Source organism: Paramisgurnus dabryanus, chromosome 18 (genome assembly GCF_030506205.2).
Source record: "Paramisgurnus dabryanus chromosome 18, PD_genome_1.1, whole genome shotgun sequence".
Classification (NCBI taxonomy): Eukaryota; Metazoa; Chordata; class Actinopteri; order Cypriniformes; family Cobitidae; genus Paramisgurnus; species Paramisgurnus dabryanus.
Window position 1 is genome coordinate 2,065,538 of NC_133354.1, and position 12,893 is coordinate 2,078,430.

Below are 12,893 nucleotides of genomic sequence, written 5' to 3' on the forward strand. Positions count from 1 at the left end.
AAAAACCACTAGGCCAATGTTATATTTTGTCGAGGTGATTACTATGAATATCTTTATTTTTAAATACTTTTAAATCGTGAGAAAATTGCCTTTCTAAACAGTGACACGGGGCAGTGCAGTCGCCTGTCAAAGACAGTAATATCCACGTTACCCTTTGTTACCGCCTTTACTGACGTAAAATCCACATGACAGCAGTGTCGTGGACAAATGCGGAAGTATCCGTTAGCGTCTGTTGGGTTACGTGCTTGTTTATGGACTATTACGATTACTCTTTACCGTCTGCCGCTGGTTGTGTTAGCAAAGACAGCTCCTGTAAGCAGCGGGCCAACCAAACGACCCAAGAAGAGTTTGGGACAAGACGAGAAAAAGAATGAGGATCAATATCGGTGTTGCATTATCCAGATGGAGGGAGCTTCGCAACAACATTTAACTAGACAGAGATGCTGATCTGGCTTGTGTTTTACGCGACGGGTGAGTTGTTTTGAATCGTAACCCTTCAAAAATTGTATGCTATTATATCGATCACAATATTGGTGTGTAGACTAATTACTTTTGCACCGCAAGAGAATAATCTCTTTAAATCATTTTTATCATTGGTTAATTGGTTTATCAATAGTGTTGCATGTCATATGTGGCAAGATGGTGGTCAAACATTTGTTTATCTATATGTAATTGAGAGGGGTAATATCTGAATTCATTTCATTTGCATTTTCAGAGCAACGTCTAGACAGAGATTAGTTCAAATGACATTTAAATAATGAACCCACAACTGCTCCACGCAAAGTTTCTCAGTAGATAGTATGTGGCAACATTTTAGAACACAACCTCCCTTTGGTAGTACATATGCAAAACATCTGAATAATTACATTTTCTATTTTTATCGACGTCCACCCTCTTTCAAAAGTTTTTTAACAAAAAAACCTTGTTGCTGCAAAACCTGCATTTTACACAGCTTTCTGGATTTTTTTACTTTTTGCTGATTTCAAATGGATTTTCCAAGTTTTGCGTCTGTTGGGACCTTTTTAATAAATTTTATAATGATTGACTCTGTGTCTGATCTGCTCGGTGTTTTAAATGGTAAGGGGTATATGTATAACAATTTAAGTAAACAATTTAATTGAAAACTACTGTTTTTTGTTATGTCCACTTAGCTTTAGTGACATCATGCACTCAGCTTGGACTCCAGTTTTGTACCTGATGTTATCTCAGCAAGATCAGAAAATGTAAACGAAAAGCATATTTCGATCGTAAATTTTTTTTTTCTTCTAATGCAATGACATTTAGTGCCTAATATCTAGGCTGTTACGTATATGTCTTCAAAAGAATTGTAATGTATATTTTAAAATGCTTTTTTATCAAATTTTTCAGGATGAAAATCAGTGGGACAAATTTCAAATACCATGTTTACTAAAAAAAAACAATTTTATATCAACAATGGTATAAAACAATCCAGCATTTTGGATCCAAATAGATTAAATTACAACCCATCAGACTGGGTTCATCCCTTTTTGACCCATCGCTGGGTTGAAAACAATCCAACATTTTTGTATAAGATAGTGTTTAAGAAAACCTGCAGCATAAAACTTGCAAAAACACTTACTTTTTTAATTTTTCAGAAATCTCGTTTTTTGGTTGGGCATTCCAATTAATATCAATTCAACTGCAGTTGGTTTGTTTTGATTTAAACCTTCATAAGTTAAAAAAATACAGCTAAGTAGCACAATATGTAAAGGATAATGTAGAGGCAGCCGGTAGTTATCGGGAAATAAGCCCCGACAGTGTGGTCTTGTATCACACTGAAGGGGCTTATTTCCCGATAACTACCGGCTGCCTCTACATTATCCCGCTTATTACACAGCTACTTGTCACATAAGAAAAAAAACGGACATGAATATGAATTTGAAACATTTTATTGGCATATTTGTTTTAAATTAACATTTTTATCCTTCCGCGAAACTTTGCACAGATGCATAAAATGATCGTAATACCTTATTAAGATCCTCTGCTTCATACTTGTCTGTCTCCATTTTTCCTCTTTTAGCCAGTCTTTGAGAAGTTTTAATGCCCATTCTGTATTTTTTGTGTGTTGGCTTCGTAGCTGTCATGCTTGTCAAGTTCAGTCTCAGTAAGCTGTCTGTGTCTTGTCGTGGTTGTCCAGTGTTTGTCACAAGATGGCGCCAAACAGTAATCTTTATTGATCTTTATTGGCGCGGAGCGATTTTACTCGTACAAGTAGTACCGGCTATGCGTTATTACTTTGGATCGGTTATTATTTGAAAAGAACGAACCTGCAAATGTCTCAACTGACCAATCAGAATCAAGCATTCCAGAGAGCCGTGTAATAAAACAAAATAATAACATGATAACATAATAATAAATATGTTTTGACAAAAATGTTAAAAACTGAGTTATCTCGTTTTGCAACAAAACTCTTCATATTGTCTTTTGTTCTGTTTTCTGTTTTTTTTTATATTGTACACTTTTAAATAAAAATTGGCATATGGAAATTAAGTACAGTTCTTGTGTTTGCAAATAATAGTAGAACAAAAAGAATGTTGCAATTAAGAGACGTGTGAATATTGAATTAGGTCAAAATGTACAGAAAGGTTAGATATTACATTACACCTTGATTGTCTGGATGTGAATTATTAAATTGATACCTTGACGTATTCTCATTAGTTCTTTTAGGCATATGCAAAGTTTGGGGGGCACTGACCCCACAGCCACTTAAGATTTGTCTTTCGGCTATTAACAAAATATAAATTTATGAATTCATTTTTATTTGTCTTAATCTTAAAATCTTAATATTTTAGTGGATAGACTGTCTAACTTAAGGCTAAAATAGTATTAATTTATTTAAACCATATTTAAAAAACACCCCCTTGCTAATCTTAAAGTATTGCAATACCCTTAATGATAAGTATTGCGAGTAGGTGTCTCCCAAACACAAAAGTGAAACCCCGTTTGGGTTTAGGTGACAAATGACATTATTTTGAAGCAGGAAAGTCAGAACTCGTCCATTACATTGTTTGCTTTTCCCGTATAAACATACGCTCTGCAGTTTGCTTTACACAGCAGGTGGTAGCACATAAAGCTGCCAAACTGAATTATATTATTAGTATGAAAATGTCCTTCAGATATATTGCCAACACCTGCAGAAGATATGTAATATTTGATAGTAAAAATCTATTTAATATAGCCTGTATCTAGCAGAAATAGCCAAAGTGTGACAAAGTTGATTTGTATTTAGAAAAAAATGCATTTGAATAAAAGCTTTATGTCAGATGATACATGCCAAAAGTTGTGTGAATAAAACAAATGGACAACCTTTCATATAAATTATAAATGATGAAATGACATCAACCTTAAAAAATACCAGCAAATATATGATTGAAAAATGAAAGAGATTTTAAAAACAATTTCATATTAAAATGTTATTTGAAAGGCATCGTTTTAAACCAAGTGTTGCATGATAGAACTAAGACATTTTATTTGCATATAAGAAGTTTTATGCCGTTAATACACACTGCTCAGAAAGACATTACATGGCACCAGATGTTCATACAGATCCAGAGAAAGCGTTTTCAGGTGATCTTTCTAAACATCTTAATCTGAACTATTGTTTATGTAATGCCAGACTTTAAAAGCAAAATAAATTTGGGCAGATTTTTTTGTGCTATCAAACAGATGTAGACGCCAATGAAATGGCAGATTTTTTCTTATTTTTCAAATAAACAATGTTTAGGTTAATGGCCCATTATTTGCATGGACTCGTTACAACCGAGATATGCAGCAAAGCATTTGTGAAGCCACAACACGCACAACCTTGAGGCGGATGGGCTACAACAGCAGAAGACCCCACCAGGTACCACTCATCTTCACTTCAAATAGGAAAAAGAGGCTACAATTTGCACGAGCTCACCAAAATTGGACAGTTGAGTTCACTGTACTAAACAGTGACCCCCACAGTCACCAGATCTCAACCCAATAGAGCATCTTTGGGATGTGGTGGAACGGGAGCTTCATGCCCTGGATGTGCATCCCACAAATCTCCATCAACTGCAAGATGCTATCCTATCAATATGGGCAAACATTTTTAAAGAATTCTTTCAGCACCTTGTTGAATCAATGCCATGTAGAATTAAGGCAGTTCTTGAGGCGAAACGGGGTCAAACACAGTATTAGTATGCTAATACTGCAAATTGCAATATATATGTTGTTAATTTGAGCGTTTTTTTTTTTCAAATGTCACCATAAGTGACCCAATGATTACTAACCCAATTAATGAAATGATGCTTCTATACTGTTTGAGCAAAAATTACAAAAGATACACATTCTACATATATATATAAATAATATGTCATGTTTCATGCATTATCATTATTGTATATCTATCATCACATTCCACTGTCTTATATAATCTAGTAATTTTGTTGACAGGATGTGAGCTTCATGCTACCCTTTATCAGGTTAGGAAAATAAACTGTGCCCTTGCATTAATCTCACAACACATGGCTTTGTCATAGGATTATTTGTCATTAATTATTTGAATTTCATTGGAAATAAATGTAAAAATCTCAGCTTTAACCGACTTAAAGGAGACATATCATGCTAAATCCACTTTCTTAGCTCTTAAATGCATTTTGTTGTATATTTGTAGTGTTTAGAAGTACATAAAAGTTGAAATTAGTCTCTTCAGTTGATATCTTTATATTCTTTTTTGGTCATATTTTCCAACCTGTTCTGATTTTTCTATCTATTACGTTTTTTGAACAATTACGTCACAGTATTTGCAGCGGAACTGCCAAATAAGGACATCGACTCGTAGCCCAACACTTCGAGCAATCCGCCATTTTCAATTTCTCGCTGCGATATTGTAGTCCAAGCTCAAGGATGCAGAAGTTACAAGAGAGTAAATCAAAATGTTAGGTTGTTGAACCTGTGCCTGGTTGAGTTTTATTTTTCACAGAAATGTCATTTTTATGTGCCCGAAGCACTTCAAGGATAACTATTTCACCAACCTCCACCTGTATAAAGTAGGATTTGCTGATAGACTTCGTCTGATTGAGGGGTCAATTACTTCTATCTTTGGAGACGACGAGCAGAGCACTTCGGTAAGCTGTAAATAACTTTAAAAACAGTAAAGTACACAGTGGTCATGGTTTAGCAGTGCTGTTTCTCACTCCGAAGGCTGCAGCCTGCAGATGTCGCATGGGGTCATCAACCCGGGATTAAGTTATAGCATATAACAACAACTTACAATTAACTAAGAATGATAGTCAACTATATAATTGTTAATATTCGTAAATAAGACAGCCGGCAATAACACACCATTGCGATACCTCCATATGAAGACGTATCTGCAGGTTCGTTGTCTTCATTTTCATCTCACTCCGTTTCCGACTCTGGCGCGAACATGTACGGCTGGATGGACAAGTCTTCCGTTGTTGACATTTTGTGAATAACGAGTAAATAAAACGTTTCTGTGCCGCTAGATAATCGTATCTCTGCTATAAAACTACAAAAATGGCCGAACGGGGTGGAGTTTAACCGAGTGTCACCTCTGCAACCTGGAGAGGGGGCAGGGTATGACGTGCATTTAAAAAGACAGCACCAAAACGAGTTGCTCTCAGATGCACATCAGAAAAGGGGTAGAAAGGGGGCCTGTGGGGCTATAATAATGAGGAATTCAGACCCAAGCATTGCAGTTTCACTTTATATAGACCACAAATAGATGATTTATATGTAAAAAGGACAGATTTAAAAGCATGATATGTCTGCTTTAAAGCACTCTCTGAAATAAAGGAATAAAGCTGTCAGTGTGGTATCTTTTCAAAAACTCCACCTTAAAGGTACGTCAAAGATAAATGTGGGTACCTCATACACTGAAAAAAATATTTTTAATGTTTGCGGGTTTACATAGTCTTATATGTTTTTTTCTTCTTAGTTAAATTAATACTTGTATTACACATTTTACATTAATTAAAATAAACAGCAGGGATCTCTGCTTAAAAAGTGTGCCTACATGTTTATTTTGTATGAGAGCTATTTTTCTTTTTAAGTTCTGTAAGTCAAATAAATTTTAATATTTGCATGTCACATGTTTTGGTTCATAAAGAGAGCAGTCAGTGTACTAAAATCTGCTCAGTCTACTAACAGGGCATTTACTCTTCAGGTAACAAACTTATTTCACTTCTTATTTTTTTGTATGTTTTGCATTGTTTCTTTGTACGTCTGGTTGTAGTCCACAAATACAGTAGCGAGGTGTGCACTTGTATGCAAATAATATGAATAAAATACTTATTTTATTAAACATTTTTATTAAACCAAAAAAAAACTTTTGCATTAAATATTTGTTTTTATTCCTTATCCAACAATAAAAAAAATAATATCGTTTTAATTCTATGTAAATAAATCATTTCTAAAACTAGAATAAATGTTAAAAAAAAATAATGGTTTATTTATTCATTAAAACATTATTTTTATTGAAGACATGCCTGTTGGTTAATTCTTCAGCTTTTCCTCATGTGTATTTTGCTTTTGTGCAATTTCATACATGCTTATGTGTCTCTCTGGTAGATTACATGCCTGTGCAAATATTCATTCTTCAAATAAAAGATGAACATCTCCACTAGAAATTTCAACTCATCTGAGATTTATCTTTCTACTAATCTCACATCACAAGATCTGTTATCCTGTCTCAAAATTTGTGTCATATGCTTTCAACTGCTGGTCGGTCTTCCAATCCACTTCTATGTTTTGTGGCTCATTGTCACAGGAAGAGGAATTGCATTTGAGTTTTTGATCTTCAATCTTGCGGTTTGTGAGATCTTTTACTCCATGCATTCTTTGGTTTATCTACTCTTACTGAAGTATCCGAATCTCACACTACTACTACAGGTTTTAAAAGGACTAGTAATGACCTGCCGTCCTCTGTTTGAGTGTTTGATCTCTGTCGAGCGTTACCTGGCTGTGGTTCATCCTGTAACCTTTCTGAAATACAAACATCTCAGATATAAAGTCATCTGCTGCACTGCTGTCTGGATCATTACTCTTATATTTTGTTTGGGACGTATGATCGCATTCATACTGTCAGAAATTAATACATATATTTGGGTGTACTTGATTCTTTTCCTCCTCATCCTCTCTGTTCAGTTGTTTTGTTGTGTGGCTGTTCTCAGAGCTCTGAAGCAGTCAGGACCAGGAGAGAGAGGAAAAGAGAAAGAGGAGGAAAACCACATGAAGAGAAAAGCGTTTCATCTCATTCTCATAACTACTGTGATTCTGGTGATAATGTTTGCACCTTATATGATCACAGGATTTGTTGCTGTTGTAGGACAATGGGATGTTTCACTTGGTTGGTTCATGAGTATCTTTTGTTTTATTTTGAGCAGTTTTGTGCAGCCAGTTCTTTATCTGCACAGGGTTGGAAAACTTTCCTGTTTAAAACGACATTGATTCATTAAAGCTACAGCTAACAAATATTTTTTTATTAATTAATGATTTTCAAAATGATAAATTTAGTGTAGACCTCAGTGAAATAAATTAATTTGTATTTAGTAATTACAAATCTCCTTTTTGGAGAGGTCACAAATTTGCTTATATTTTGTTTACATTACTTGCATGCGCTTTGTGACTTAAAAAAATGAAATCAATCTTAGAAATTTTACAATATGTCTCAATGTTGTCATTTTTAAAAAATCATATAAAGTCTGAGTCATAAAACTTATTTATGTCTATTTCTAATTAATTGGAAAATGTTCTGTAACCTGTCAAGTTTCTGTGTTGTATTTTATAAAGGTCTGTGTAACGTTTTGTTCATTTTTATCATTATTAAAATAATATACATTTTAAATAAAGAAAATTCGTTAAATTGTCTGCAGTTTTTTTGCAAATGATAACAGAAGGTAATTTGTGATCCAGTCGGTGAAACCCAGCTACATTCATTTTTTTGTGATCATTAAAGGTGCAGTGTGTAAATTTTAGCGCCATCTAGTGGTGAGGTTGCAAATTGCAACCAACGGATTAATCTACTGCTCACCCCTCGCTTTTGAAACACATAGAGAAGCTACGGTAGCCGCCACCAGACAAACATGTCATCGTCTTAGACAACTTAGTAAAAAAAATTGTCAGTTAAGGGCTTCTGTAGAAAAATGGCAGCACAAAATGGTGACTTCCATGTAAGGGGACCCCCAGTGTATGTAGATAAAAAGGTCTCGTTCTAAGGTAATAAACACATAACGGTTCATTATGAAAGGTATTTATACACCCCTGATAATATAGTTTTGTATATTATTTTGCATTTCTGTCAAGAGATCCTTCTAAAAGTTACACACTGCACCTTTAAATCATGTAAAGAACATAACCTTAATATCTTTAATATTGACAAAGATTGAAATTAAAGTAAAATCAGTGATTGTAAATAAAACTTTGATGCCCCTAATCTAATCCTTAATCTAATCTAAGACTGGATTTCACAAACAGGGTCACATTTATTTAGAAATAAGGAGGTGCTGTGTTATTTTGTACCTTGACATCTTCCTACTGAACACAGTGGTGTTATTATTTATTAACTCAGTAAAACTCACACAGCAGAACAAAAAAAAACACAATTAATACAAATACAAAAATAACTTGCTACATAGAATCCACAGATGGAAATGTCAGATGCCAGGTGCATGATAAAGGAGCTTGACCTGCCCCCTGCCGACACTATTATATTAATACATCACAGGTTTGTACAGTTGAGGTTGAGATTAATAATAGGCTACATGCAAATATTTCCAAAACACATTTTAACTCCACGCTGCATATAATAAATACATTTACTGTAGCCTGCCAATATAAAGGTAAAAATATTTGGCTCATATTTGACAAGTTATATATTATCACGTCCATAATATGCAAGGAAGTAAGTCCAGCAGAATATTTTGTGAGTAAACTTGATCACGACTTTACTGTCAGATTTTAATTTGGCTTCCAAAATAAATTAGATATCTTGTATTACAAAATTTCTAAATGCTATTCAAAGTCTTTAATTTGTTGTGTTGGATCTTACGACTCACATCAGCCTTTCCTAGCTGATATGTTGCCACCAGTCAGGGGCGCTGCTAAGGATTTTGGGCCCCATGAAAGGAATCTTGACAGGGCCCCCAACACAGCTGAGACTTTTTTCATATTAATTTACATAAAACCATGTGCTTTTATGGTATTTTGACTACCAATGGGGTGAGAAAATTTTACTTGAATTAAGTGTTTAAGAAAAAATTAATCTTATTTCACAATTTTTTTCTCACCCCATTGGCAGATCATTTTGCTTGTTTTAAGAACAATTTCACTTAAATTGTATATTAATTTGTCTTAAAACTAGACTCATTTACTTAGGCCATTTTGCTCATCAAGATAAAGCATCATAATTTAAGAATTTTTAGATATTTCTACTGAAAACCAGACAAAAATACTAAGTAAGAAAGTCATTTCCAGTGTTGAACGTTTAACTAAAACTGTGTATTGTTATTGTTTCCAGCGTTTTCTTGACCTAACATGGGGAGAAAATTGAGTTCCCTTATCATGCACTTTTAACACTAGAACGGCCACCAGTAGTCATTTTAACCGCAAAATGTAAAGTTATGCATTGCAAAAAATGATTTTCAAGAAAATAAGTCTAGTTTTTAGACCAAAAATATTACATTTAAGGGATTTTGTGCATAAAACAAGCAAAAAAGTAAGCAAATTTTTCTTGAATTTAGTGTTTAAGATAAATGTTCAAGATTTTTTTGCTTACCCCATTGGCAGATTTCTTTGCTTGTTTTATGCATAAAATCCCTTAAATGTAATATTTTTGGTCTAAATACTAGACTTATTTTCTTGGGTTGTTTTGCTCATCATGAAAAAGCATCTTTATTTAAGAAATTTTACATATTTTTACTGAAAACAAGACAAAAATACTAAGTATTTTTTCTTGAAAATCCTTTTTGCAGTGTGGTAATTATCTTTAACACTAGAACGAACACGGCGTCATTTTGACCGTTTTGAAATTTGCATAGTCAATAACTTTGTCTAAATGAATCATAAAGCCTACCTGACTTTTCCTAAAACTACATGAATTTTCATTAAAACTAGTTTAAATATTTATTGTGTGAATAAAAACAGAAATATAATAATTTCTATCTATAAAGTCCACAGGCAGTCATTTTGCGCTGTTTAAATTGAGTTTTGCCGAGTCGGTCTGAATCAGATAATGTGAAAGTATTACAACTCCACATGATCTTCGAGATGCACCGAAACCTCACAAACAGCTGATAGTAGTTTGTACAGTAGCTGGCAGAGGATTATTATCAGAGTTCATGAAGTAAGACTGCTTGCAAGACAGGTGCAACAGCGTGGACCGCAGCAGGGTGCTGAAAGTGGGCGGACCGGCGGAGCCTCGTACAAAGATGCCGAAAACGGATGGCTGTGAGGCAAAGCCGTGCAACCGCTGCACTCTGCTCTATCGAAACGTGCTTACTTGTCGAAAAATGCTACCGTAGAGACCTGGGGCCTCATGTTCGAAGAGTGAGCACAGAAAAGTGCCGTAGGCTACGATCATTGTCACGGGCGGGCGGTCCACTAACAATTTAGGCCTACTTACAAACCCACCTTTTCTTGTGAAAAATTGGGTAACATAATGTCGACCCTTTGCCTCTTTCACTTCTTATTTTTTTCTCTTTCCGTTTTTGACTTCCAGATTATTGAGGCATTTTCACTTCCTTGTCAGTCAAGTTGATATTCTGCCGGCGCTATAAGTGAAGTCAAGCTGTGTTGCCTGGATTTTACAATTTGGACGGACTGAACCATTTTATGATAATTGGGAGAGGGGAAAGGGGCCCACAAACGTTTGTGTTTCCTAAACAAATACATTTTTTGATACCAGGAAACAGCAAATAGAACAATTTAAAGTTAATAATTTTTACTACTAAATATTTTTAGCACCACAATTTTGGGGGCTTCTCTGGGCCCCCTCTTACTTGTGGGCCCCGAGAATCGTCATTGTTTACCCCCCCCCCTTTACAGCAACCCTGCCACCAGTACATATTGTATTTATTTGCTATCAGTAGTTCTGAAGGTCTGATAATGCATAATGGGACAGTTGTAATGAAAATGAAAACACCAGCCCTTTGTGATATAACCATGTGCTCATTCTAAAAAATAAAGGTTAAAAAACATTTTGATTATAAAATTGAAGTTGACTAAGAAAATCTTTGACCAGCTTAAAGCTACACTTATACATAAATGTACAAAAGTCATTATTGGGGTGGTATCTTTTCAAAAAGTACACTTTTGTACCCTATATTGGTACTTTAAAGGTACAAATCTGTACCCAAATGGTGCATAATGTATTATGATCTTTTTAAAGAGTACTATTCAAGGGACAGCTTTTGGACCTTTATTTCTGAAAGAATATAAATGAATTTATTGCCTCATGAAGAAATTGCCTCAGGCATTTCTTCATGGTTGTCCACTGAATGCAGTTGTGTTTTTATTTTATTTTATTTTATTTTTATTTTTTCATTTAACTGATACTTGTATTACAGATTTTATGTTCATAAAAATAAACGTCGTTTTTTTTCCACACAAGTGTGCCTATTTGTTTATTTTGTATGAGAGCTATTTTTCTTTTTGATTTCTGTAACACTAAATATTTGCATGTCACATGTTTTGGTTTATCAATAAGAGAATAGTCAGTGTACTGAAATCTGCTCAGTCTATGAACAGGGCATTTACTCTTCAGGTAACTAACTTCTGACACTTATTATTTTATTTCCAGAGGTAATTATATTTGATAGTGCCGGTGTTGTTTTGTATTGCATCTTTGTAAGTAAACGTGTGATTTAATTGTCTGGTTGTAGTTCACGGCCTCCAGTGTGGGCTTAACAAATACAGAAGCGATGTGCATACTTGTGAGCACCCTTTGAAATTTACCATGGTTTTACTATGGTATTTGTATAGTAACCATAAAGTTACCACTGTCTCAGTACAGGAACCATAGTTTAACCATGAGATTCGTAGACATACAATACAAATGGAAATTTGACAAAAACAGGCACATTTCAAAAGGGATACTTGAAACATTAAATCAAAATAATATCAATATAATAACAAATGCAAATTGCTATTATACATATTAAATATTTATTTACAAAAAAATTTATTAATCTAAAAAACTTTGGCATGAAGTATTAAATTGTGTTTCTTATTCAACAGTAAACAAATGATTTTATAAAAATAACTTTATTTATTTAATGTAAAGTATGTTTTTATTTTTTAAAGTTATTATTTAATACTTATTTAAACATTATTTATTTTTTAAGACATGCATTGGGATTAATTGTTCAGCTTTTTCACATGTAATGAATTTTACTCTTCTGCAATTTAATACATGCGTTTATGTGTCTTTCTGGTAGATTACATGCATGTGCAAATATTCATTCTTCAAATAAAAGATGAACATCTCCACTAGAAATTTCAACTCATCTGAGATTTATCTTTCTACTAATCTCACATCACAAGATCTGGTATCCTGTCTCAAAAGTTGTGTCCTATGCTTTCAACTGCTGGTCGGTCTTCCAATCCACTCCTATGTTTTGTGGCTCATAGTCACAGGAAGAGGAATTGCATTTGAGTTCTTGAACTTTAATCTTACAGTTTGTGAGATCTTTTACTCCATGCATTCTCTGGCTTACCTACTCTCACTAAAGTATCCAGATTTCACTATACTGCAGCGGGCTTTTCAAGGACTAGTATTTACCTGTCGTGCTCTGTTTCAGTGTCTGATCTGTGTCGAGCGTTACCTGGCTGTGGTTCATCCTGTAACCTTTCTGAAATACAAACCTCTCAGATATAAAGTCATCTGC